Genomic DNA, 26887 nt, shown 5'->3' on the forward strand with positions numbered 1-26887 from the left:
GACCTCTCTTCTCAATGTGTCCTTTGCCCATCTTTGATGTCTTGATGACCTCCTGAAAAGCTTTAGTGTAGGAAAATCCGTTCTCAAATCTCAGCTCTACTATTTACTACCTCCGTGATCTTCCTGTAATTACCAGAGGTCTCTGGGCGTAATTTCTCCTCTGTACAAATGAAACCATGTACAAGTCTTCACAGACAATCTCTGTCAATCTTGTTGCTTGATTTCTGTCTCAGAGTAGGGGTTGAAACGTAAACTCTTTCCCCTTCTATGTCAATTTCTCAGGTTCCTTTTTCCTTTTTCCTTCTTCTGAGCTCTTTTATCTCATTATTTTAATGGCTGATGTTCATCCAGACCCGTGACTCCCCAAAAAAGAATGGATTGGGATCTAGGGTTTGATCATCTCCCTTTTTCTTATAAGAGAATCAAAGCAGAAGCTAGTTATTATACTAATAATTACTCCAAATTATCAACCAGTTCTACTTATAGAAGGCAAAATATTCCTCTCTGTTCTTAAATTTACTATTTGATCTTGGTGGTAGCTAACATCAAATGATAATTATCCTTTAAAACAATCAGACAACTCATCAATAAATTTATTTCACTTGTAGAAATAATCTTATTCCATACTAAAGTTTTCAATGGCTATTGTTATCTAATTTATACTTTATTTCTTTAGCCACTTTGAGAATCAACCCCAAATTTCCCCCTTTCACTTACAGTCACAAGTTTTGCTAAAGTAGAAATATTCACAGTACATTTTTGTAAGTCAAAATGTGTACCACAGGGATTTTTACAGCTCATTTCATCTTTTTCTTTTAAAGATTTATTCAGTTTATTACAGCCAGATATACAGAGAGGAGGAGAGACAGAGAGGAAGATTTTCTGTCCGATGACTCACTCCCCAAGTGAGCCACAACGGCCGGTGCACGCAGGTCCGAAACCAGGAACCAGGAACCTCTTCCGGGTCTCCCACACGGGTGCAGGGTCCCAATGCATTGGGCCATCCTCGACTGCTTTCCCAGGCCATAAGCAGGGAGCTGGATGGGAAGTGGAGCTGCCGGGATTAGAACCAGCACCCATATGGGATCCCGGGGCTTTCAAGGCAAGGACTTTAGCCGCTAGGCCACGCCGCCGGGCCCGATCATTTCATCTTAATAAGACTGACACATTTTTATTTTCAAAGGCTTTCCTATTATGTTGTTAAAAAAATGAGGACTTCACTTTGCATATTTTTTAAATATTTTGTAAAGTTAGTATCATTGATTACTGACAGTTTGTTATCAATTGGTAATTGCTTCCTTCCTAATATCTCCATGTTTAAAAAAATGTACTGCATATTGCTTAATGAAAGTACCTTTGGTGGTATTTTCTAAAAGTTCTTATCCACATATTTCCATTTTAAACATCCCTAAAATAGTTTATTTTAAAATAAATGATGGGGCAGTCAGAAGGCTGAGGTGGCTTCTCCCCTTATCTATCCTCTTCCCCCAGATACAGGAAGAAGAAATAGAAAACTTGGAAACAACGGCCACACCTCTTTTTTCCTAACGCTTGATCTTTCCCACCCTGATCAACTATGTAAACAAACATAATCAAAAATTAAAATAAAAAATTGACAAAAATTAAATACATTAGTACATGTAATTCATACTTGCAAAAAGCATCTAGTGATTTAACATTATGGACAGCAAATGTAATCTATAATATCTGGTTATTAAAATATTTGATTTAGGTGTCTTTATGGTCTAGTTAATAATTGTATATTCTTAATATTCCACTAGTAATTCAAAGAAAATGCGTTTTCTCTTATAAGAAAACTTTCTTTATCCATGAAGTGTATGCATAACAAAATTTTCTATACTTATGAAGTGCATGCCTAACTACATATAGTTCATTTTACTAATGATATTAGTTAAATTGTCAGTAACCCTTTCCTTTCTGATAGACCTATAACTGAGAAATATGGATTAAAGTATCTAATACAACTAAATCATTCTGTGTATCTTCATCCTTAAATACATTCCTTCTGCAGAAACTTCAATTCTAAATGACTGAAATTATTAGAATTAATCTTTGTTTCCATTTTTATCAAAGTGCATTTATTTATTTGAAAGAAGGTGATGGAGGGGCATGAGAAGTAGGGTCTACCTTTTGAGTCATTCTCCAAACACCCCAGAAAGCCAGGATTGAATCAGGCAGAAGCCATGACACCAGTTCCATCCAGGTCTCACACAAGGATGGCAGGGATTCATCTGTTGCTTCCAGGATTGCATTAACAGGAAGATGGATCAGAAGTGAAGTAGCTAGGCTTTGAATCAGGCAGCCCATATGGATGTGAGCACCCCAGATGTAACTTGACCCTTAGTACCACAATGTCTACCCCTGCTTCTGTTTTCTTTACATTTCCCGCTGTATCATTATCAAACAATTGTCTTATTTTTTAAAATACGGTTTAAACTATCTCTTGGAAGCAGTAGCATATTGTTCAATGCTGTGGGCTTGTTTGTCTTATATTCTAGAAAGCTTTTATTTTAATTGAAATAGCTTAGCCTGTGAATAGATAATGTTATAACTGAAATATTTACTCTCTTCAATGATCCACATTTGTGCACTCTATTTTTGTGCATATTCAAGGCTCATTTTATGTGTTGTATAGCTTGGGCAGCATTTTATGTTTTTTTATAAGACTTATTTATTTAATTGAAAGACAGAGAGAGAAACAGAGATGGATCAGAAGTACAGTGGCCAAGTCTCAAACTTGTATTACAATATGGGATGCTGGAGTTCCAAGCAATGGCTTAATTTACTGCACCGCATCTCTCTCTCTCCTCTCTCATTTTCACTTCATTATTTGAGAGGCATGGAGAGAGGAGAGAGAAGAGTAAAGAGTGAGCTTCCATCCGTTTGTTCACTCCCCAAATGTTTTCACCAGCAGTGGTTCAGTAGTTGCTAAAGCTGGGAGCCTGGAAAATCCAGGATTTCCCATGAGTAGCAGAAACTCAATATTTGGAACCATCATGCAATGCATCTCAAGATCTACATGGTCAGGAAGTTGGAATCGAGAGTCAGAGCCAGGATTCAAATCCAGATGCTTCAGTGTGGGAATGGGCCATCTTAACCTGTGTCTTCTACTGTTCTGTGTTTTCTACTAATACATTCAGTTGATACTAATTGTCTGCTATGCTATACTTCAGGCACATAAAATAAAAAGTAAAAAACAGTTCCAGTCGCTGCTAGGGTAGGCTCCAAATCATTGGAAAAAACTAATATTTCATGAATAATACATATTCATTAAATAATTTCATTAATTAAACCATAATTATACACAGCTAAATGCACCAACAGAAACAATTTGAAGTTCTATGATACCGTATGACAAAAAGAGCTAGCCTAGATATGAAAATTTAAAAAAAAATTTCTCAAGAAATTATTAACTCATTAACTCAAAGGTGATGATCAAGGTGCAACTCTATCCAGAACAAATAGTAGTGGTAAAGGACCTATATTAGTGATACAAGGATTCCTTTGAAGATCTCAGACACAAACCAATATGAGCATTAAAATACACACACACACACACACACACACACACACACCCCACACCACACACTCCACTATACCTGGAGGACTAGAGCTAACCAGATGTTAGAGTGAGAAGCGATTAACCATGTTTGGATCAGCATTCATCAGCTCCTGTCTCTTTAAATCTCAAGTTAGAAATGAAACTAGACATTCTGATTCCCCCACAACCAAGCAGTTTGGACAAGGTATCAAGTCAGAATTTTTTTCCCACTTCACACTTCTCAGTCTTAAAATAAAATGTTGTATTGGCACAGCAGACTGTGTTTATTAATTTATTCTTTTGTGTATCATATATTTTCCATGTCATCAGGAATTTTAATTGACACTTGCATTGAGCTTTGAAACAACATTTTCAGCCATCACTTTGAGTCAGGATTCAATGAATGACCATATCTTTATCCTCTTTTCTATTCTCCAATTTTACTACAAAGTTCACTTTTAAAGCAAATTTTCTGAGCTAGTAGCTTTAACATTGAATGATCTTCTGATCATTCAAAAGAGGTAGGTGTCTCCAGCCAACTCCCGCAAAAAGAATGGGTGACGGTTGGTTTCTGAGCCTGCTGGCTTCACAGACAGTCTGAGTGTTGGTGGTGGTACAGATGGGTAGCCATGGGGCTGGCTGCAATTGTCAGGCTTTTTCTTGGTGGTGGTTGTTGTTGTTGTTGTCGTCGTCATTGTTGTTATTGAAATAAGATTCCTGAGGCAGCTTAATTTTATATAAGAGATGTTTGCTTTGATCATGATTCTGAAGGTAGCCAGTCTCCTTCCAGAGGGCTCCTGTTGGTTCAGCTTCTGGTGGGTGATCTTGCCAACAGAATTCTGCTGCAACACATGGTGTCATGTGGCCATAGATAAATAGCACACATGTTCAGGCCTATGTGGACTCAGGAAACCGCTGAGATTAATCATGGCACCTCCACTTTGTCAGCCTAACACATGAATCTCTTCTCACGTAGACCCCGTATCTAAACGATGTAATTGGATGAAGCATCTACCCTCTTGGTATGATAAATGTGAGATTCTGGTGGCTAAACTTGAATTTGTGGAACAAATATCCAAACCATGGTTCATCCAAGTTAGCTTCATTGTCTTACAGAGAAATCTAATCATTTTCCTCTGTAAGAAGCTTCTTTTATTCTGTTTTTGCTTTGACTCTCTCTGGATATTTATAAAGCTGCTCTTGGTCTATTCAAATATTCAAGTGTTTCCAGAAAATTTTTTGGTTTTGCCTGCCTTTTCATTGATGTTGCTTTGATATAATAAAGTGAAACCTAAAAATTTACATATGCATATTTAAGGGGCTTTCTTTTATCTAGAAATCATGCAACTTTGAAATTAAAAGCATTTCTTCCAGAACCAGAATGCCTGGGTTCAACCACACCTTTGTCTTTCATTAGCTCTATGGCTTAAAATTGTTAATACAGCCCAAGATGAAAGACATTCCGATGCTGCAGTGTTGCCCTGTGATATGGGAACTAATATGCATAGTACCTATCTCATAGGACGATTATAAGGACTAAACAGTTAATGCAGACAAAGTGTCTGAAAGGCAGCCTAGATCACCTGGAATGCCCCACGGTTCCCTCTGACACCAATATTTTTTATCTCTCTCCTCCCTTCTACCTCAGAAAATTTTCTTTGCTTATTTTCTTTTACTTAGACTCTGATTGTTATAATTCCCCATGGTTTGAAACAATTTCCATGCTCTGTGCCTCATGTTATGTGTGGTTGCGCTTCTCCAGTCTCACGCATGGCCTTCCTGTACAGTTGGTTCTGCTTCTCATGGCCTCTAAAACAGATTATGTTTTGCTGTTCAAATTCACATTTTACTGTGTGGAATTGTGCCTCAATTATCTTTCTTCTCAGATCACTGCTTGTATCTCATTTTGAAAACTTCACTTCTTTAAAACATTCTGTTCTTCCCCTAGAACTTAAAACTTCCTAAGCATTCTAATCGATTTCAAATGTTTTTTCCTGCTTTCTTCCCTTCTGCTGTTAAACTTTTGATGGGCTCTCTTTTCTTGCTTTTGTTTATTACAAGAAACCCAGACTTCCAGAGTCAATAAGAATTTACCCAGTGTCAGGTGTGTGCATTTCCTGTGGCTTCATTTACTTTCCATTTTTTACAAGTCAAACTTCCACCTGATAACTGCATCCAAAAGTTCAATTAGCGTTGCAAGATTTAGCAAATAAAAATTGAGGATGCCCAGTTAAATTTGAATTTCGGATAAATAATCTCTTCAGTTTAAGTATGTTCTGCATATTGTATGGAATGTATTTATGCCAAAATAATTTGAAAATCATCTAATATTCAAATTTAATTTGGCTCCCTGTATTTCATGTGACAACCCTTGATTAGCCTGACAAGCATCAAACTCAGCCCACTTTCTTCAGCGCAGCAGGATTTTATTTGGTGCAGATGGATGGAGAGGATTTCTCTCTCCATTCTGCAATTCTATGTGCCCAGGGAGCCCTGCTCTTCCTCTTTCTTCCCAGACTCTGCAGTGTTGAGAGCAACTCCATGTCCTACCTTAGTATGTGCCATCGCTCTTCCTCCTGCAACTTCCTTCTCACCACCTTGGGAATCACCCTGTTCTTCAGATGATCAAGGTTTCAAAATGATGGAGAAAAACCTATCCACATTTATTGAGGCTTTACTATGTTTCAGGCACTGTGGTTGGTCCTTTGTGTGAGTTGGCTTTTCCATTTAATCTTCCTTCCTGGTTATTCTTTGAGAAAGGCATCCTAGGTAACCTGTTTTGAAGATGATAATAATCATAACAAAGCTTAGGAAAGTTAATGAGTTCACCTAAGAACAACATGATAGCATGAGATTCCATTTGTCCTTGTGTGAGTGTTCATGTGTCTTCCTACCATTGTCTACATTTCTGTGAGGTCAATCATGAGCAGGATACGAATTTCCTTCTCCTACTCTAGTTCCAAAAGCTGCATGTGATTAAAAGTGCTGTTAGATTCTAGGATTTCACGCTCTGTCGTGTTATGTTTCTCTGTTATGGCTTTTTATCCATTGTATTCTCAAATAGTAGAAAGCTTTTAGTAGAAAGTTGGAGTAGTCTGGGTCAAAGCTGGTAGTCTCCATTTTAATCTGAAGGACATTTCAATACCCTATCTCATGTTCAAGCCCATGCATTATGAATGGCTCTCCCGTCAGTCATCACGCTGCCTCATTTGTCATCAAACCCACTTTCACACCAGCATTTCCCTTTTTGTTTCCAATTAAGTCTCATGTCACTCATTTTTGACCTTTTGGGAGATAATATTTTAAAAACAAAGATTCTCAGAAAACATGAGAAATTCTGGACTTTCCCTTAGTCCCAAATCTTGGGCCAGATTTGTATGCCTTCCAGTAGAGCATCATCAATCCCTGATTAAGTGGGTGCTACAGTTCTTTATGTTATTCCTTCTTTGCTTTTTCTTTCATTTCATCCCACTTCAGCTTTTAAACTATCTTACAGGTCAATAGTATTAAAGCATACTTAATTAATTACTTCACTTCCCTCTCTCATTTCCCCCACATCTCTATTTCTTTTATTGTATTTTTTTTTCTTTTGCTTATCTTAAAATCTGTGTGAGAGACAGGGAAATAGAGACAGAAAGATAGAGGTAGCATCGGCCAGTTTGCTTCTTGAACGCCTGCAGCTGTCAGGGCTGGGCCAGGCCAAACCAGGAGTCAGGAACTCAAATCACATCTCCTACATGGGTGACAGGACCCCAACCACCTGAGCCATCATCTGCTGCCTCATGGAGTATTCATTCATAGATAACTGGCATCAAGAACGGAGCTAAGACTTGAACCCTGGCACTCCAATACGGAGTGAAGACATTTTAATTGCTAAGCCAAAGTCCTGCCCCTCTTTCTTTCAAATATGCTTACATTTTATTTGCTATTTTGAGTCCTTGAGTTCCCCAGGAAGCTGTGTAAATACCACTGAAACTTGGTTAGACAGTTTTGTCCTTGCTAACTTTTATTGATCCATGTCCTGAACCTGTTGCCATGAGCACACATTGGGCTGTGAGATTTGTTACTGAATGAATTTTTATTTGAGAGTTCCTGTTATATTTCTCAGCACATTTTTTTCTTTTTCTTGGATATATTGTACTCTGTGACATCCGCTTTTGTCTTTTTATCTGGGATTTCCTTCCCTGTCCCTTAAAATCAGACACTTAGACCAGGGACTTTCTTGTCAAACTCATTTTTTCCAATCTCTGTGAGGTTCCTCCAGACTTATAGGAATGTTCCTAAACTGAACAAAGTGGCAAGATTGTTTGAAACTTAGAAAATAAACTGCCATTATGATTTCCTTGGCTCTTCCAGGTTGAGGTCATATCTAAAGATCTCATATTATCTGTGACCTTGATCTCACCCTGAAAACATTTGCTATGGCTTTTTGTTTAAGGGTCATGGATATAGCATTTTGCTCCAGGATAGAAAGAGAAACAGCTGTCTCATAGAGGCAGCAAATCAAGATCTAATGAAGTTACTTCCATAGTCAACAACACATCAAACCTTTCCAATTTTTTGACTCATTTCATCTTTCCCATAGAATGACATATTTATATTAGAATTCTGTTTAGATAAAATTGTATTTTTTTCCACAAAGATTTTATGATAATGTCAAATTCATTAAGCAGATTATGCCATAATTTTCTTCAACACTGCCAGATACATTAAATATTCACTGGAAGCTTACTTTTTTATATTTTATTCTCTTGATGACAATAGCTGTTTTCTCTTTGGAATGGTTGCTTGAGAAACATTTTAATATGTGAAATTACATGGGCATTGATGTGTGCTTAAAAATATTTTAAAAATGCCTTTCTGAGCATGTTGAATAATTTCAATGTATTATCAACAATATTCACGGATACTAGCTCAAGGCTTGCCTGTATCAGTCAATCACTCTATTAATGATTTGTTAATTTAATATGAGAAAATGGAATGGTGTAAATTTAAATAAAACTATTTAATCTGACTTCTTTCCTGGTCAGAGAGCCAAGAAAGATTCTCTGGGAGAAGCCCCTGTCCAGTGCTAGGACAGAACATTAAATATCTCTTATATGGTCATGTAGACACTTGCACATGATGACAGTAAAAGTAGAAATGGGTTCAATTATTCTGGAAAACAATTTGTCAAGAGGTATCAATGATCTTCTATTCTTTGGTAATTACTTTTCAAAGATTCCACACTAATCTGAAAACTACAACATTCATTATAATATTAAAAAAAAAACTGAAGAAACCAAGTGTCCAGTAGAAAGAGAATTATTAAGTGAGTCATTGTGTAAACATGTCAAAGATGACTAGAAAGTTGTGGATCATGCTTAGAAAGAATACTTTAATAATAAAGTAAATGGAAAAGAGAAAATATTTAATTCTAGATGCAATATGATCTCAATTGTAAAGAAAATGTGGAATGCAATATCCCAAATAGCTGCAACTGAGTGGGGAGTTCATGGTATTTGTTTGCCCTGCCTTTTAACATCTTGTAAACTATTCAGAATGCCAATCTATTATGTGAATCATTGAGAAGGGAAAAAGAGATCCTCTGGAATCAAAATGGCCATGTGCTTATGTGGAATATGAAGCAACTCCTAGACTCTGTCTGTGTTCATGCTGGTCTCCCATGGGGGTCACAGGGCTCATGTCCTGCAGCCATCTTCTACTGTCTTCCAGGAACATTAGCAAGGACCTGGTTTGGAAGCAAAACAGCTGCGACTTGATACAGCACTTTATTTGCATGAGCTTCCTTAAAATGACAGAATTGTCTTCCTTTGTGGATTCCTTCTACTCTACTCAATTCAGTGTCTTCTAGAATCCTTTGTACAAAAGTTTGTTTGCATTCTTCACTTATTTATTTATTCATTCAATCATTTAAGCAATATTTATTTACCAGGTAGTGTCCCAGGTACTATGCTATCACTGAGCTAAACAAAGGTAAACAACACACGATTTTCTCTTCAGAGAACTTAAGTCTAACAGGAGTTTTGATAAATTACAGTTCCAGGAAAGAAATGACAATGAAGAGTAGTTTCTTTGTCAGTCACACCAGCCAAGTTACAAGAATGTCAGCTTTCATTCCCTACCCTCTGCAGTTCATTGATATTAGAATGTCTCCCAAGCCTCACTTGAAGATTTGATTCATGCCAGCCTCGTAGATTTTACTGGGGCATGATTACTGCTTCTGAGTCCAACATCATCCTCTGACTCCATCTCTTTCTACCGACAAAACTTTGATGACTACATCTACTCTTGGCCTCTGCGACAAGCCAAGACTGTAGTGATCTTATTAGATGCTATTTCTCTGCTTATAGGAATCAACTTGTTCTTTCATTCTTCATCTACAAGCCAAGAAAAAACTTGGAACGCTGAAAACAGGTGGAGTTTGTCACCCTTGCTCTGAAGTTGGAGCCATCATTTCTAACCCTACAGTCGCCACAATAGTGGTCAATCTGTTGACCAAGTTCTGTCACACCAACCTGTGTGGGTGTGTTCCTTGGTTTCTTCCATCTCACCTCTACTAGCACAATTTCCTTCTATTCTTTTATCCTCAAAATAGCCCACTTGATAAGCCATCATCTCTTCCTCCCAAGAGGTGGTGGAAATGAGGAGGTGCAAGAGTAGAGGACGAGCACGTCCAAAGTGACCTCCTAGGAGGAAAAGTCTTGAAGATTGCAAGTGAAACGGTCACACCTGAGATTCAAGGTCATTATGAAAAAGGGTCAACTAGAAAATACACAAGCTTGGAGAAAATTGGGTCCCCAGTAAACTCATGTCTGGGGCCCAATAATCCAAGTTCAAAAGAGCATGTGTCAGATGCTCATTTTATACAAAATGCTGCAAGTAGTGAAACACGGAGGTTCTCTTAGAATGACCTTATATACAAGCTTTGGAATTTACAGGTTAATATTGTTTATTTTAGTTTACAGGTAATTTACAATGGATTTACAAGGGATTTACAATGCTTATAACACTGAAAAACCTTATTCCAGGAATGAATTGATGCACTAATAGAATAATTAGAATAGATGATGAATATGAGGTAACAATATTAGAGACAAAGAGCAAGATTCAAGGAACCAACTGTCACTGTTCAATTCTTATCTATAAAAAAAAGGTTAAATAGGTACTTTGAATTTTTAAACCCAAAGTCACTTCCTAAAAGGGATAGAGAATGACAAAATAATTACCCCCACAACAAATTAATTTCAAACGCCAAGTTTTCTGAAGTCGATTTTATAATTTTCCAGAAAAAAGTTAAAATATTCTCTAAATCCTCATATATTCATTTCATTCATTTATTTAAATAGATATTACTACTAAGCTTTACTATGAACTGAGAAGCATTTTGGTTTTCTGTGCAGAAGGAAGCAAAATGCATTCCCTGATCTTAGCAATTTTATGGATGCCAAAAATGACAAGATTTTAAATTTTTTAAAAAAGTGAAGCACTTATCTAAATGACATTTATCCAAGTACATTTTTATTGAAATTACTTTCTTTCATAGCCAACTTCTCAGAAAACAAAAACCTACCATAGATGATATTTAGATGTGTTGGTGAGCAATAACCACCTCCCTAAAATCCAATGAACCATCTTCAGCAAGTTTGTTAGTTGGATTTTATCAGTGTTCAACATTCCTGCCTTCCTAAAACTCTTTCCTCTACAACATCACAAGTTCCTCTTTTACTCCAATTGCTTCTGGATCTCCTTTGTTAACTCTTCTTCATGTTGGGATTCTTCCAGTCTCTTTTCATTTCATGCTGCATTTCCCAAGGGCATTTCATTGACTTTCACGGCTTTATAGACTCTCAAAATTTATAGGGATAAATTTCCAGCCCCAGTCACTTGGGAAGTACAGATGCCTAAGTCCCATATGCTTACCTAACACTTCCAGTGTGATACCTCATAAGCATCTCAGCCATGATGTGGCTAAAAACCTATTCTTAAATTTCAAATCTGCCTTTCCCACACATTCCTTTTCCAGTGTTAGCTGTCTCATTAGATGGCATCATCATCTACTCAGTTATTCAAGACAAGCCTAGATGTTGTCCCTCACATCTTCTCCTCCATGAATTCCAAAACTTCTCTTTGTCTATGTTGGATTTACCCTCGTGTAGATGACTTTTACTTCTTACCTCAACTATTGAACTAACTCCCAAAAAGATCTTTTTGTAATTACAACAGTACCCTTCATAACCATTTTCTGTGTAGAGTCCAGGGGTCAATCTCTCTTTCTCTCTCTCTCTCTCTCTCTCTCTCTCTCTCCTTCTTCCTCTTTCTACTCCTTGGCAATTCCTTACTATTTACTGCTTAATATTTATTACATTATTGCACAAGATAGTATGTATTTCTTTAATTTTTGTCTCCTCTCTCACTAAATTGTAAACCCCATGAAGCAGGGACTTTGTCTGTTTCTCACTATTATGTACTCAACAATTAGAAGAGGACTCTGACTCAAAATTCTCAGTCAATGAATATGCATCTAATGACCAGTGAACTAATCATCAGACTGATGATGTGGTTAGTGTATGATTTTTTTGTTGTATCACAGGCTTTTCTTGTGCCACCTACTTCTGCGTAGCATCTAATCCATCACAGTTGTAATTCCACATTTGTTTTTGGTGACAACAGTGGTTATGACTAAGCAGGATTTTGCAGGATGAATAAGATTTAAAGGTGCTTGACTACTTCTACCTTTTACTTATCTACTAAAATTAGAAAATGGAGGGGTGGAGTAGGATGGAGCTACTTTTAGAATCTTTTAAACTATAGAATTCAGTGTTTAGGCTGTTCAAGACTCAAGAAACAATAAGTAGGTTGCTAAGCAGTGCCAAAAGACAAAGGAATGAGCATTCTGTTACGAATAAGAGACTCTGAATGGGATTTTTGAAGATTAATGTTCACCGAGTGTCATTTGCCTTTTTGTACCATGGTTATTCCTGTAAAACTAGGGAAAATAATACCTTGCAAAGTTGTAAACAGAATCCTGAAATTAATCTACCTTTTATTCACCTTTCTATCCTTCCTTATTTCCAATATATGTGCAATTAGTAGTCACTGTTAAGGACTGTACCTAGAAATATGCTAGCAATAAGAGATTTTAAGCTACATAAAATCAAGAACTTGACCCTAAGAAGTTTATAATTTTCATGAATGAATCATTAAGTAAATCATCATTTATGATTCAATATTTTAAGGACAAGATAGAAATATAGACACTACCAAAGAATTCATAAAGGTAATGAGAGCTGGGTTGACTCAAAAACAAAACAAAAAAGGGGGGGATGGATGGATGTTTGGTGCAGCTGCTGAGATGTGAGTTCAGACACTTTCATTCCATCCTGGAGTTCCCAGGCTTGAGTCCTGGCTCCACTTTTGATTCCAGCTTCTTGATGATGCATATCCCAATAGGTACCAAATGATCACCGAAGTACTTAGATCCCTGTCATCCTATAGTAGATCCAGATTGAGTCCCAGCTCCTGACTTCTATCTGACCCAGTCCTTGCATTTGAGGAGTGAATCAATAAATGACAGTTCTCTCTTCCCCTGTATCACTGGCTTTTTATTAAAAATAAGGGGCTATGAACTAAAAAACAAGATGGAGAGGGAGATTCTTTGCTTGTGAGAGCAGGAGAGAGTGAAATTAGGGAAGGGGAGGTGAACCCAAAAAATGGAATGATGAGTGCAGGAACTGGAATCAAACCATTATTGCTGAAGCTTAAAGGATGACAGGAAAACTGCTGAGAAATGAAGAAAGGAAAGTAAACTGAAGCCAGGCCATGGTTAAGTCGTGTGTGGTTTGGGTCTTATCCTCTGAGTACCTGGAGACACTAAGGATGTTAAGTCAGAAAAGCAGGGTGACTTAATTAAATGTGTGCTTCAAAAAATCGCTATGCCAGTGCTCAAGAGCTGAATGACATTTGAAATGAATAGAGACAAAGCTGGGAAGTTAAGAATGGTCATCCCAATTCATTCTGTATACCCTTAGCCATCACATCACTGTGTGCAATTGGCCACAGACCCAGAGTCATATAATCTAAGATTTGAGTAAGGATCTTAGAGATCATCCATCTATCCCTGATCCAAAGCTAGATTGTCTCTGCCAAATTTTCACCCAGGGGTTCCTGTCCACACACACACTGTCCTGTTATTGTACTGCACACAGACAGCTCTCTGGGCATGCCGACATTAGAAATTGCCCGTGTTTTTATTTCCCCAGGTACCTAGAGTAACACAGCTACTGCTTGACAGATGTAATCATAGGCAGGGACTCTTCTGCAGTCACCCCAGAGTAAAAGCTCAGTGTGTTCCCAAGGAAATGACTGAAACATACAAATCAATTGCCCTTTGCTTCTCCTTTTTTTTTGACCCCATTTTGAATGCAAGTATGAGGTTTTACAACAGTACCAGGAGAGGAGGTAGATTTCATACGTCCAGGGACTCATCAAAAGGAAAAAGACTGCACAAAGATAGAAATACTTGGTCTTGTACCAGCCTCACATATTAACACAGCCACTCTGGAGAATGGCCAGGGACCCAATCAGACTCTCAAATATCTGTGTCAGAATGGAGAAACACATTCAGCATCCTTTCTCACTGTCTTGCGACTGGGCTTCAATCTCACCACATGCCTTCTGGCTCTTCACTGCTGGTCCTCCTCATTGCCAGCCTCTGGTTTCTGTTTATACCCCTCATTGTCTTGCCCCATAACATCACACATCAATGCTACACACTGGTGTTGTTATCCTTTTAGAGTAGGTCTAAAGTCTCATCTCAGATTTTTATCTGGATGATCGCTTCTAAAATTTGCATGTCACCCCAATGTTGGCCTTGAATTATGATTATTTATGCTGAGGTCTCTTGTCTATTGGGCTGAGTGCTCCTTGAAGGCTAGGTCAGCCTTCACAAATCTTGTTGCATGATCCAGGGCTTGGCAGACGGTAGACACTGGATTAAATTTTGTTCATTAAATAGGTGAAGTAGAACTGGAACTTACAGATATAAATGACCTAATTTTAGGCCGTTAGGGAGAAAATTTAATCATGAAAAGAACTTGAGGAAGACCTACTTGTTTCAGAAAGAGGCTAGTTAAAAAGGGACCATTTTGGAGGTTTCCTGTTTTCTTGTTAGGATGCAAACTGTTATTACCAGTGGGTGGTCCCAAAGACCAGTCTTTTCTGCCTGCTAGGTCAAACAGCAAGATGCAGGGATTGAGTCAAGCATGTGTGTTAGGGGCATACCACTCTGTTGGAAGCCTGAGTCCTGTGTCAACTGCCATATACCCGTAGGAAACTGACTTCACTCCTCTAGAAAGAGAACACTAGCTCCTACCACAGGAGAACAGCCTAATGAGTGGACAGTCAAGTGCCCTGCACAGCAACTTGCACACTGCCAATTTTTAACAAATATTAATTTCCTCCATTTTCACTGCTTTTTTTCCCTTTCCTCTTCTACCATATGTACAACCTCATTCCTATTTCATACATAAATATTAACTAAAGAAAAGATGCTATGTGTTTATTTTTTCTAAATATTTGATTGCCTAATGATGGGAATGTGTTTTTGTATTCCTATCAGGTAACTCCATCTTGTAGCTCCAACTGAATGACGGTGAGGAGTGTGCCATTCAGTTCCTCTCAAATACGAATTTGGAGTTGGGACTTTGCAACACAGAGGACATTGATTATGAGGTTTTTTTCCCTCCTTTTCTGTGACAAAGAGTTGCTTAGCCCTCCATTAGACAATCATGGCTCAATTATTTCTCTGCTTAAATCAATATATATTTTGCAGAGTAAGGTACATTTTTAAAGTCACATTTTGTTTCATCTCAGTTTTATTCTAAAAGATGAATATTGACACTACTATTAATAAAATTTGTCAGTTTTTTATCCCACTGAACAAACTGAGAAATTAAAGAAATGTATTCATTGTGGTGATGCATTCTCTAAGAAGCATACAGGATGAATGACCTGTTCAGAGATGCACTGTGGTTTGGATGTGGGCTATTTTCACACGTAAGCACAAAAATCATGTATGTATATATATGTGTGTACGTGTGCATGTCATTTTACACATATGTAAGCTTCCTTTCAAATGTACTTATCATTTTGAAAATGTTTCTAATATTCTATTACTTTGCAAATAAATTGTGGGGCAAGTACCTCTAGTTTTAAAATACTGTAATAAGGAGGAATAAAATGACCATGTAATTGTTCCGGTAACTTACTTAACTAGTCATAATGAAATCAAATGTTTGTTTTATTGGAAAGGCAGATTTACGGAGAGAAGGAGAAAGGGAGAGAAAGACCTTCTGTCTACTGGTTCACTCCCCAAGTGGCCAAAATGGCCAGAGCCGAGCCGATCCAAAGACAGGATCCAGAAGCTTCTTCCAGATCTCCTATGTGGGTGCAGGGTCCCAAGGCTTTGGGCCATTCTCTGCTGCTTTCCAATGCACAAGCAGGGAGCAGATGGGAAGTTGGGCAGCCAGGATATGAACTGCCATCCATATGGGATCCCAGCAGATGCAAGGTGAGGTTTTAGCCACTAGGCTACCGCTAGCTCAACTTTACATCCAATTTTACCTCCAGTTTTTCTGGAATATATTTTTCAGTGTATCGAAAATTCAGTTGTGATACTGTCTTCTGATAACGCTATGCTTTTTTTCAACCTGGTTGCTTCTTTTGATCTCAACTAGGCATCCCTATTTCTTTCCTATAACTTGCATTTCACCTTTCAAGATGATGTTGATATTGAACTCAATAGAAATGTTAAGCTTATTTTTGCCTGCTTGATTTTTCTAATCTCATTTGTCCCATCCAAATTTTAGTTGTGAATTTAAAAAGCTCAAGTAATTTTTCTACACAATTTTCAAGAATAAAAAAATTAATGTGACAACTCTGTGTTTACATATTTATGGTTCACCTCGTTTCCGTAGTGTAGTGGTTATCACGTTCGCCTCACATATTTATGATTCAATATCTTCTTGTCTAAGAGATCAAATCTCAGTACCCTTGGAAGCAAAAATTACACAGCAACAAGACCCATGTTTTAAGAAACCTTTAAGCACAGACATTTAAAGCTAACTTCTAAAGTAATTGATTGGTCCGCTGCTTGTGGTTGGTTAGTACTACAATTTTCCCGCTCTGAAATATAAAATGTGGAAACTTGGGTTGAATTTAAGACTTTCATGGTGGTCAATGATTTTAGGTTATGTCTGGATTTTGTTCATTTTGCGCATTTTTACCACTGTCAAGTTTATTCTTAAAACTTCCTGTTCTTAACCACTGATACATGTTCTCAAATTTAAGATCATCATCCCTTAAAATGAATAAAAATAATAAGTTTCAAAATAAAACACACAGAAAAACTGTTTATGCTTTTGTGCTATCAGGATATTCACCAACAGTAAATAAAATTAAGTAGGTTTTTTTCTTGCAAGCCCTGAGATAATAAGCAACATATCTGATTCAATGGGATATTCAGGATCAAGCAGTTCATTGATGTTGATTTTGTATGGTATGACCATCAAAATCATTTTGGAATATAACCTTAAAACATTTTTTCATAACATTTATTTCCAAAAATTATGAAAATGAAATGAATGTGGATATGATATGGCTTATCAAATCCCCCAGCTATAGATAATCCTGGCAATATCTTCATTCCCGGCTGAAAAGTAAGGTCCTCACAAGGCTGGCAAGGCTCCTGTTTCTGCTTTTGACTTCCCCCTTGTTCATCCACTTCATCTCTGCTTTCAGCTGTTGCCTATTTTGCCTCATTATAGTCAAGGCCATGTGGATAGGGAGTCTAAGCTCATGGTAACCTGTGCCATGCTGGTTGCACAGGAATCTGAGATGTGCAGTTCCCATTGTCCTGAGCAAACCTTGTACCATATCTGAGCCTTGGTTTCTTTAGTTGTAAAGTGGGGATAATAATTATATAGCATGTGGAGTTCCCAGGAGGATGAAATCATTTAGCACAGATTAGGTATTTAGAATAGTGCTCAGCCCTTACAATCATGTAAGAGTTATGTTTAAGTTCCTGGAATAGGCTAAATGGCATTGCTTTCCTAAACCATCATGTTGGCTGTGATCTCTTTTAGGAGTGTTTGTTACCATCAGCTCACGAGAAATCCTTCCTGTATCCTTCAACTCCCAGGCTAGCTAGACCAGACATCCCCTGTGTCCAACACCTTGACTTGGAACTGTCAATTTCCTCATTTCCCTTGAAAGATTGTGGGAACTTAGTATCAAACTAAATTTTGCTCAACCTTGCCTTTCCAGTGAAGCCCAGGAAAGTATTCTTTCCTCTAACTCGCTGAGTATTAATCGACTTAATAAATCTTAGAAATATCAAGGATAACAGGAGAATGCATTCGAGTATTCTACAGCACAATAGAGTGACAATAACTAACAATAATGTATTATGCATTTCAAAATAGCTAGGAGAGAGGATTTTGAATGGCCACCAACACACACACACAATTATAAATCTCATAAAATGAGATTCATTTTATGTAACACTGAAGGCAAGATAGACTTCCAGGTTTACCATTTTTGGAGTGGCAGGTGAAGATCTAAAAGCATCTTTGAAAGGTTCATTATTTCTCTCTTAGGCTGCAGACCTGGGCCACACTGCCTTCACCTCCACCCATCCACTATCTGAAAAGTCATGGTTCATCCTTGAGACTTTCTGAAGTCTTGGTTTTGCTCTCTGGAAGTAAGTTTGCACATTTTACTTCACCTTATCCACCTTGGAAAAATGGCAGCTTTCTTCCCTGTGGTGGAGAAGAGAAGGTAGAACTATGGTCATTAGCTTCCAATTCCTTTGGGTTGAGCAAGGTCCAAATCAGTGTTTTGGACCTTCAAGCAGAAAGGAAGAGACACGTAAGAGCCAATTAAATTAGATTATATACACTTCAGAACATAGCTGTGTAAAGCATCTCCCGAGAAACTTAGACTGTTGAGAAAAAAGGAATGAGATTTGAGGTTCTCCCTGCACTACACTGAACTCGGCTTTATTTAAAAATGTAGCACTGCATTAGGCTCCTCATGCTTATATCACTCCTCTTTGGAGCCCTGAGACTCTGAAATTCAGCCCTGGAAGGCAAGGGAAAGCTTCAAGCTTCGTGAAATGAGACAAACCAGTGTGCTGGATGTACACAGGTACTGGGGTCTACTTTGTGATCATCACAAATGAAATATTGAAGGGCAATCCTAAGCCGAATAATTCTTCCTATTGTATAGAAATCAAGGAATCTCTGCTCTTATTCTCTTTTGAAAAGAGAATAAATGATGCCAGAAAATCAGCACAAAGCTAAGCTTCGGTGGACATTCTGTTTTTTAAATCAGTGTCTAAATGTTTCCCTTTTTATCTTGGAGAACCTGGAAGAGTGGCAACGTTCGTGGGGCTGTGAGTGGCGCTTCAGTGTCCTTTATGCACTAGCCCCCAGTCTAACCACTACATGGCATTCATTCTGCTTCCAATGATTGTTCCTACTCTTTATTTGCAGGGAAGGGAGAACATAGGGTAGAGCCGAAAGAAGCAGAGAATTTGGAGGGGAGAATAAAGTAAGCATTTCATTAGCCCAAACCTGCCTTTGGAATATATGACAAAGCAATCACCTCCTCCCTCCCGGAAAGTCCTTTTTGCCCTCTTGAAACTAGGGAATATTTGGCCCAGCTTTTGGAAAGAGTAATTCAAGCTGGACTTTTTCCTACTCCCACAATACATGTGGGGAGGAAGGCTATCTCAGGAATGATCTGGCAGCTTTGCAAATTTGATGAGGTTATGCAAACACTCCTGCTCTGGGAGTCACAGGCTTTTAGCTTCCATGCTTTTTACTATCAGCATCTTACGTCTCCAGTGACCTAGAAGACCGTCGTCAAGAGTTGACTAGATGGAGGTGTTTTCATGAAACAACTGACTACAGTCCCTTGGTAACACAACCTCTGATACTGGACAGGAGATCTCTTGGAGGCTAAAATTGCTGTTTTGCAGCTCAAGTTTGAATGTCTGCCTGTCCTAAAACAGATGTTTCAGAATCAGCAAGTCCACTGACTTCTGAAAACCAGGACTTTGCTCAGAAACAGCACACAGTAAAAAAAATCCGAAAGTGTTAGTGAACTGAGCTAAATTTGGACTGCCTACTCTACTGAGACTTTGGGAATTTAATTGTAAAAGACAAACAAGAATGACTTTAGAGTCTTTGCAATGTTCCAGGAGGAATCTTCACACATACCTGTCTCAGGGCTGGACTAGACAATGTGTTGATTGAACTTTTATACTTTCAATCTGCCATTGAACTGGACAAAGAATCAGGAGACCTCCATTTATGTCTCAATCCTGTTGTGTAACTTTAAATAATTTATTTTGCATCTCTGAGCCACACAGAGCTACTGCTCAAGTGAAACAATGTATATGTGAAATTCCTTGCAATCGTAAGACAATGGTACTATTATTATCATTCACCTAATTAATGTGTGCTGGATGTATGAAAGAATGTAATTCTCAAAAGAGACTAATAAGTTTAGGGTGAAAAGTCAAATCCCCATTTACGCAGCCTGACTTGACTTGAATTGTAATTTAAATATATATTGATAAATGAGTAATGAGCATAATATTGAAACACCTATCTGCAATTTAAGAAATAGATAAAAAAGTATGTGATATAAGAATGAGCCTAGGACTTAGTATTAAATCATAACATGATTACAGCAAACCTAAGCAGGTCTCAAGAGATGAAAATTGTTCTATAGCTTCTGCTCTCTATTGCTGTCTCTTTTATCTATTCTGATTACCTGCTTGTTCTCTACTTGGTGGAGGCTCTGCTACCACATCTTTGCATTTGAGTTTTGTGACATTTATACGCATGCTCCCATGGCATCAAATCTGCTATCATCTCTACATTGCCAGTTCTCAACACAGTCCAAATGACTAATCCCTGGAGAAATATGTTCTGATGGGCTCATCCCCACTTGGGCAGATACAAGTCCAAATGGCTGTGGCTCCAGTTTAGAGATCCTATGGTACCTGAGGCAGTGTCTTCCAGCCAATGGAGAGCAGGGTGTCTTTAAGCAGAGGGTAAATGAGGTTAGAAGGAAACAGAGGACTCTTCTAGAGCCCCAGTGGCATTTCCAGTTTTACAAACTCTTCTGCCTACACCACAGTTAATTGCACTATCATTTTATCTTGTAACATCCTAATGAAATTGTGAGGTCTTGAGATGGTGGGTATGATCCATCTGAATGCTCTTGTCATCCTAGAGCATTCAGAACCATAATGGACATACTGTAGATATTCAATGAAGACTTGTTCCTTTGTATAAAATAATTACTTCTTCAGTTGTATATAGCCTTTCAGAAGAAACAGAGCACATTCTTGTATATAAATTTATTTGGCCCCAGGAAAAAGTGCTGAATTGCTATTATTTTCTCTACAAGTGTAGCAAAATCAAGGTACAAAGATAGTAAATGGAGTCTGGCGCAGTGGCCTAGTAGCTAAAGTCCTTGCCTTGAGCACACCAAAATCCAATATGGGCGCCGGTTCTAATTCCAGCAGCTCCACTTCCCATCCAGCTCCCTGCCTGTGATCTGGGAAAGCAGTCGAGGGCAGCCCAAAGCCTCCCTGTACCCGCGTGGGAGACCTGGAGGAAGTTCCTGGCTCCTGGCTCTGGATCGGCACAGTACAGCCGTTGTGCTCACTTGGGGAACGAACCATAGGACGTAAGATCTTCCTCTCTGTCTCTTCTCCTCTCTGTATATCTGACTTTGTAATAAAAAAAAAAATCTTTAAAAAAACCCAAAGATAGTAAATGGCAGAGTCTGCACCATATTTTAGACATGGGGAATTATAAGTAATTCTAGAATATCTAGATGGAGATCTTAAGGAAGCAGGAGAACCATCATCACAGTGAGGAATGAGGGCCAGAAATTATATTTGAGAATCACACACATACAGATTATAAACACATTAAAAAATGGCAGTGGGGGGTGAGTGGCCTAGAAGCTAAGGTGGCAACATGCACTTTCCTATCCCAGATGAGAGAACCTGGTGTGATTATTTTGGGAAGCGCACCAGCAGATGTGAGCTTTTTTCTCTCATTCTCTATCCTTGTTTCTCTAATTCTCAAATAAATTCTTTTTAAAATGGTGGTAAAGATGTGTCCAGGGATCTGTAGGCAGAATATAGATCATAGCCCATAATTAAAAACTGAGAAACATCAGCATAAAATAAGTGGGAGCAAAAGCTTTATTAGGAAACATCAAAGATGCATCCCAAAAAGGAAGATAAAAGCTAGAGTGGGTAGTGTTTTCCCTGAGCTGTGGGAAGAATACACAGGGTCAAATACTTGCAAAGGTCAGACAGTGGGAAGGTGCCCTTGACAGTTGCAACAGACATCATCAGATTTTTGACCAACACCATCTCAGGCACTGGTAAGGATGTGATCAACAAGACAAAGACAGAATGATAGGTAAAGATCTAGAAGCAATGACTTCCGTCAATGCTTTTAAGACAATTGCTTTTGGGCCCAGTGTTGTGGGAAAAAAAGGGCTAAATTGCCACTTGTGACACTGGGTCACATATTGACTGTCCTGCTTTCAAATTAGCTCCCTGCTAATGCCCTTGGGAAGGCAGTACATGTGGCTCAATATTTGGGTTCCTGACACATGTGTGGGAGACAAGGATAGAATTTCTGGCTCCTGTCTGCTGGTTTCAGCGTGACCCGATCCTGGCTACTCTGGCCATCTGGAGAATAAACCAAGAACAGAAGAAGTGATAAAAGATAAGTGTTCATTGATAAGTGAGTGTGTATGTGTGTGTGTTTATACTGCTATCTTTCAAATAAATGTATATATATATATATATATATATATATATATAACTAAATAATGATTTTAAAGAGTTATCTGCTGGTTCACTCCCCAAATGTTCATAATTGTTCAGGTTAAGCTGATACAAATCCAGGGAGCAGGAACTATTTCTGAGTCTCCAATATGGGTTCAGGAGCCATAGGACTTGAGCCATCTCCATTGCTTTCCCAGGCCATAGGCAGAGAGCTAGATCAGAAATGGAGCAGCCGGGACTTGGATTGGCACCAATATGGGAGTGGATTGGCTTGCAAAGCCACCTTGCTGGTCTCAATAATGAGTTTTCTTTTAAACAGGGAGGCGAGGAGAGATAACTATAGATACAGTTGAGTAAATGTCTAGTCTTCTCAAAGCTAAGGGAAATTTGAATCTACTTGAAGTATGAAGGTGCCAGAAAAGAAAGAACAACGGATGCATGAGACACAGAGAGTATCCTGATGTGTGGGTGATATCACCAGGCCCTGCCCTGCTGCCTGGAGGGCGTGGCTTAAGCCTAACCTTCCCCATGATCCAAGGCACAGCCTTCAGGCCTGCATGTGGACTGTGACCTCCAACATGAAGGTCAAAGTTAGAAGGTCAAAGGAAGTATACCTAAACATGACCTCTAACATCACCGGAAGATCTAGAGATAGACGTGTCATACAGCCAATTACAGCGTCTTTGGTGGGTGTGGGGTTGGCTGGAAGGTTCCCTCCTGCCCGCCCCTTCCTTACCCTTTAAAACCTGTAACCTGTGCATGATAAAGTGGACATTCCTCACCAGCTTGTCTCTGGTGGTTCTTGCAGCTGAAGGCCACTGTCTGCCTCACCCTTGGTGACCTCGGGGCCTACTGGTAGGTCTAAACCCCGAGACTGATGGGCCAGACACTCAGGAGAAGAAAGAAACTCCAGATCTCAGGGGAAAATCTCACCTAGTTTAATAAAAGGGAAAGGGCAGTGTGGGCACTCATTGGTGTCGCCAGGCCAATGTGGGCACTGGGCTCTTTTCATTCTTTCTTTTGTTTATATAAACTAAGAAGCAAGGCCACATCTTCAGAGGTAGGATAGTAGTTCAGGATAGTGGAGATAAGTTTCATTGTGAGAATGGCCACTGAATTCATTGTTGGCAAGTTGTTCCTTGACCTTCAATTCATACTCACAGTAACTCATTCATACATTCATTCATTCATTCATGCAACACTTATTGGCTGAATACTTCTGTGAGAAACTCGTTGATGATACACAGCTAAGGAAGGAGACAACTGCAGCTAAAGTAGAAAGTAGATTTCACTTGACCCGTAATAGGTTAGGGCTGGATTCCTTGACTTGCAAATGAATATAATAACAATGCTAACATAGAACATCTTGATGAATTTTAAATCTAGACGCAAACACACTGCATTATAATGGGATTATAATCTGCCTTGGTCTGTTCCTTTAGGGCCCACATCTCTTGCATTGCAGTCAGCTCTAGATGAACTTGTGGCATAGCTCCTATAATCTTTTTGGGAAGGGAAAGTACTTCCCTCCACCTTTCAGCTTGGTTTATGAATTTAGTAAATTCATGGGAACCTCAGGTAAAGAATACTTTCTCAACCCCCTTCACGATTATGAACAGGCATAAGACTTAAGTTCTGGATAGTTGAATTGAACAAAAGAGCCAAGGAGGACATTTCCAGGCCAGTCCTTATAGGAAAGGGGATGGCCTGCTTTCCCCATTTTCATCTTCTGCTAGGTAGAATGACGGAATGGGGGCTGTGACCTGACTGAGGATGGAATAACAATACAGAAACTGCTAGGCATTCTTGTCAATTTCTGCATTTTTGACTCAAGATTTAGAGATGGCTGAAACCCTCTATGGGCTTAGCCATGGGCAGAGCTGAAGGGGAATTGGGGCCAGCAGAAATGGAAAACAGGACTGAGACCATGATGTAGCTGGGGTCAGTGGTGATCAGGAGTCATGGCCCTGTATGTCAAAAGCTTCCCCAGGATGAAAGGATTGCCCTAAGTGCCTTCATTCCTGTCCTGTTGTTTAGCATTGACACACTGTTATCAGCCTGCTATAGAAGGAGTCATGCAGAGAAGAAAAGCAAGTGCCCAGCCATGCTGCTGGGGAGCAGCAGAGCTGGGACGGACATTTCTGCAGAGCACTTGGCTCCGTTCCTTCTCCAGGAGACTGCTGCTTGCTCCTATGAAAGCAAGCCCAGGAGCTCAGACACTTTCTTCAGCCCTGGGGCGCGATGGGACAGAACACTCAGCCTTCCAGTCCATACCACGGCATCCTGTGGTCATGTGCTCAACACGCAGCACTGCCTTGGAGCCTCTTCACACTCAGTGGTGACAGGGCCGAGAGAGGTGAAGGGAACCCAAGTATCCGCAGGCCCAGAGCCCTTTCCAGCACAGCCAGGTGCTCTAAATTTCTCCAAATGCATGGCCCCTCTCCACACATGCACATCTGGAATGCTGCATAACCCCTTCCCTCTCCAAACCTCACTGCAGAGATGACTTCCTGGAGCATTTTAATGACTCACCATTATAAATAATCTATTCTAACCTTTCTTGTAAAAAAAAAATAAAGAAGAAAAGAAAAGAAAGCCAGACATTTCTGCAAAACCAGCAAATTATTCCAAATCATAATTTCATTGAAAACACTGGGAAAAAACATCAACACCTTCATCGCCCAAGGTAGGAAAGGCTCGAAAGATTTATGTCTTTCCTTGCACATGCAGATTTATAACAGTGGATAATGTACATTCATTTCATCCATATTTATACCTGAATTGATGCAGAGTCTGGTATCCATTACTTTAATCTATGTAACTTGATCATCAGAATCTGAACCATAATTTTAACACGTATTACAAAGGGTTTCTTTTGGGCTTAAAAGAAAATGACGGCAGAGAAGAAAAGCCATTAAAACCAGCTGCAGTCACTTAGTCCGCCGTATTTCCTTCTGCAATACGTGTGGGTCCTCCACCCTGTTTCTCATCCTACACCTTTCTGGATACACGTTGACTGTCACGCTCAGCCCCTCACTGTGCTAAGACTGGAGGAGAGAGAGGAATGATGGCCAGGGCAATCTCAGGAAATTCAACTAGATAAATCTCTGATATCCCCCTAGCCCAGATCTCACAGGGAGGCAATGCTAATGGGCCAGTGGTAGCCTCTAATCACTTAGTAGAAGTGAAAAAATGCAGCATCTGATCAAAGCTTTCTTCTGACAGACAGTGGAAATTAAATCCAGATCCTAGCTCTCAGACTGCTTTGCTGGCACTCAGCACATGGTTCCTGTCCAACTTCTGAGCACCAAATACCAGTCAAAACTTTCATCTCTCTTGGACTGAAACTAAGTGGTGGATTTTTGAGCGATCTGGAGTCCACAATAATAGGCAGTAGAAGTGAGGAAGACAAGAGCTGGGACCTCACTCTAGCAGCTGTGTCAGAGAGAGGACTGTTGGGCCACCATGCTAGGAGTCCTCAAGTCATGCAAGGTCCTTGAGGGCAGATCTTGTTTGTTGTGTTCTCTGGTGTGGTCAGAGTTGCCCTTAGAAGGCCCCTGATAATTTTTTCTGACAGAAAGGCCCTCATTACAAACTGCCCCAGATGTGCGAGCTGCAGCCTGAGTAGTCATTACATAGGCAGGGATGAAACCTGTTGAGATATTGAGAGATTAGGAGTGTGCTGGCCACTATGGTCTGATGTCTCCTGATGCCCCATCCAATGTTATTTCACAATCTTTCTTACAGACTATTCTGCAGGGTTGTGTTTCTGACCAAGGGTAATAGGCAGAGGAGTAGTGGAAGGCATTTTAGGGGTGTCTGAGGACAGCTGATCTGACCCCAGTCCCAATCCTGGAAGAAACTACTCACCCATAAATCACTTGGTGGTTCAGTACATTTCTCTATGGCCTCCTAAGGATGGTTTTAGGTTTGACTGACTCAAGGGGACATATTCTAGCTGTCAGATCCTTGAAATCACATAGGAAACTAATTTGGCTTTATATATTTTTTTCTGGTAAAAGTAATTTTAAAAAAAGAAAACCTACTTCTAAAAAGAGGATTTATTCAGCTTTTTTATTTTGTCAGTATTGCTTAATTATTTGTTTCAAGTGTTTACTGTAATTATTGATTTGAGAGACAGGCAGGCAGAGAATTTCCATTCATTTGTTCTCTACCAAAAATGCCCATGACATTCCGGGTTGGGCTTAGGGCAGAAGGCCAGAGCTGGATAGGTCATGCAAGTTCCCCACCTCGGGGATAAGAACCCACTCACAGTGTGGGTCAGCAGGAAATGGAATATGTGGCCTGAGGTTATCACCTCAACTGATAGACCAAATATCAGCCACCTTGCTTATTTATTTTAAAAAAAAGTTATTTTTAGTTGAAAGATTTACAGGGACGGAGGGAGAGAAAGACAGAGAGAGATCTTCCATCAG

This window comes from Ochotona princeps, chromosome 14 (assembly GCF_030435755.1).
Source record: "Ochotona princeps isolate mOchPri1 chromosome 14, mOchPri1.hap1, whole genome shotgun sequence".
Lineage (NCBI taxonomy): Eukaryota > Metazoa > Chordata > Mammalia > Lagomorpha > Ochotonidae > Ochotona > Ochotona princeps.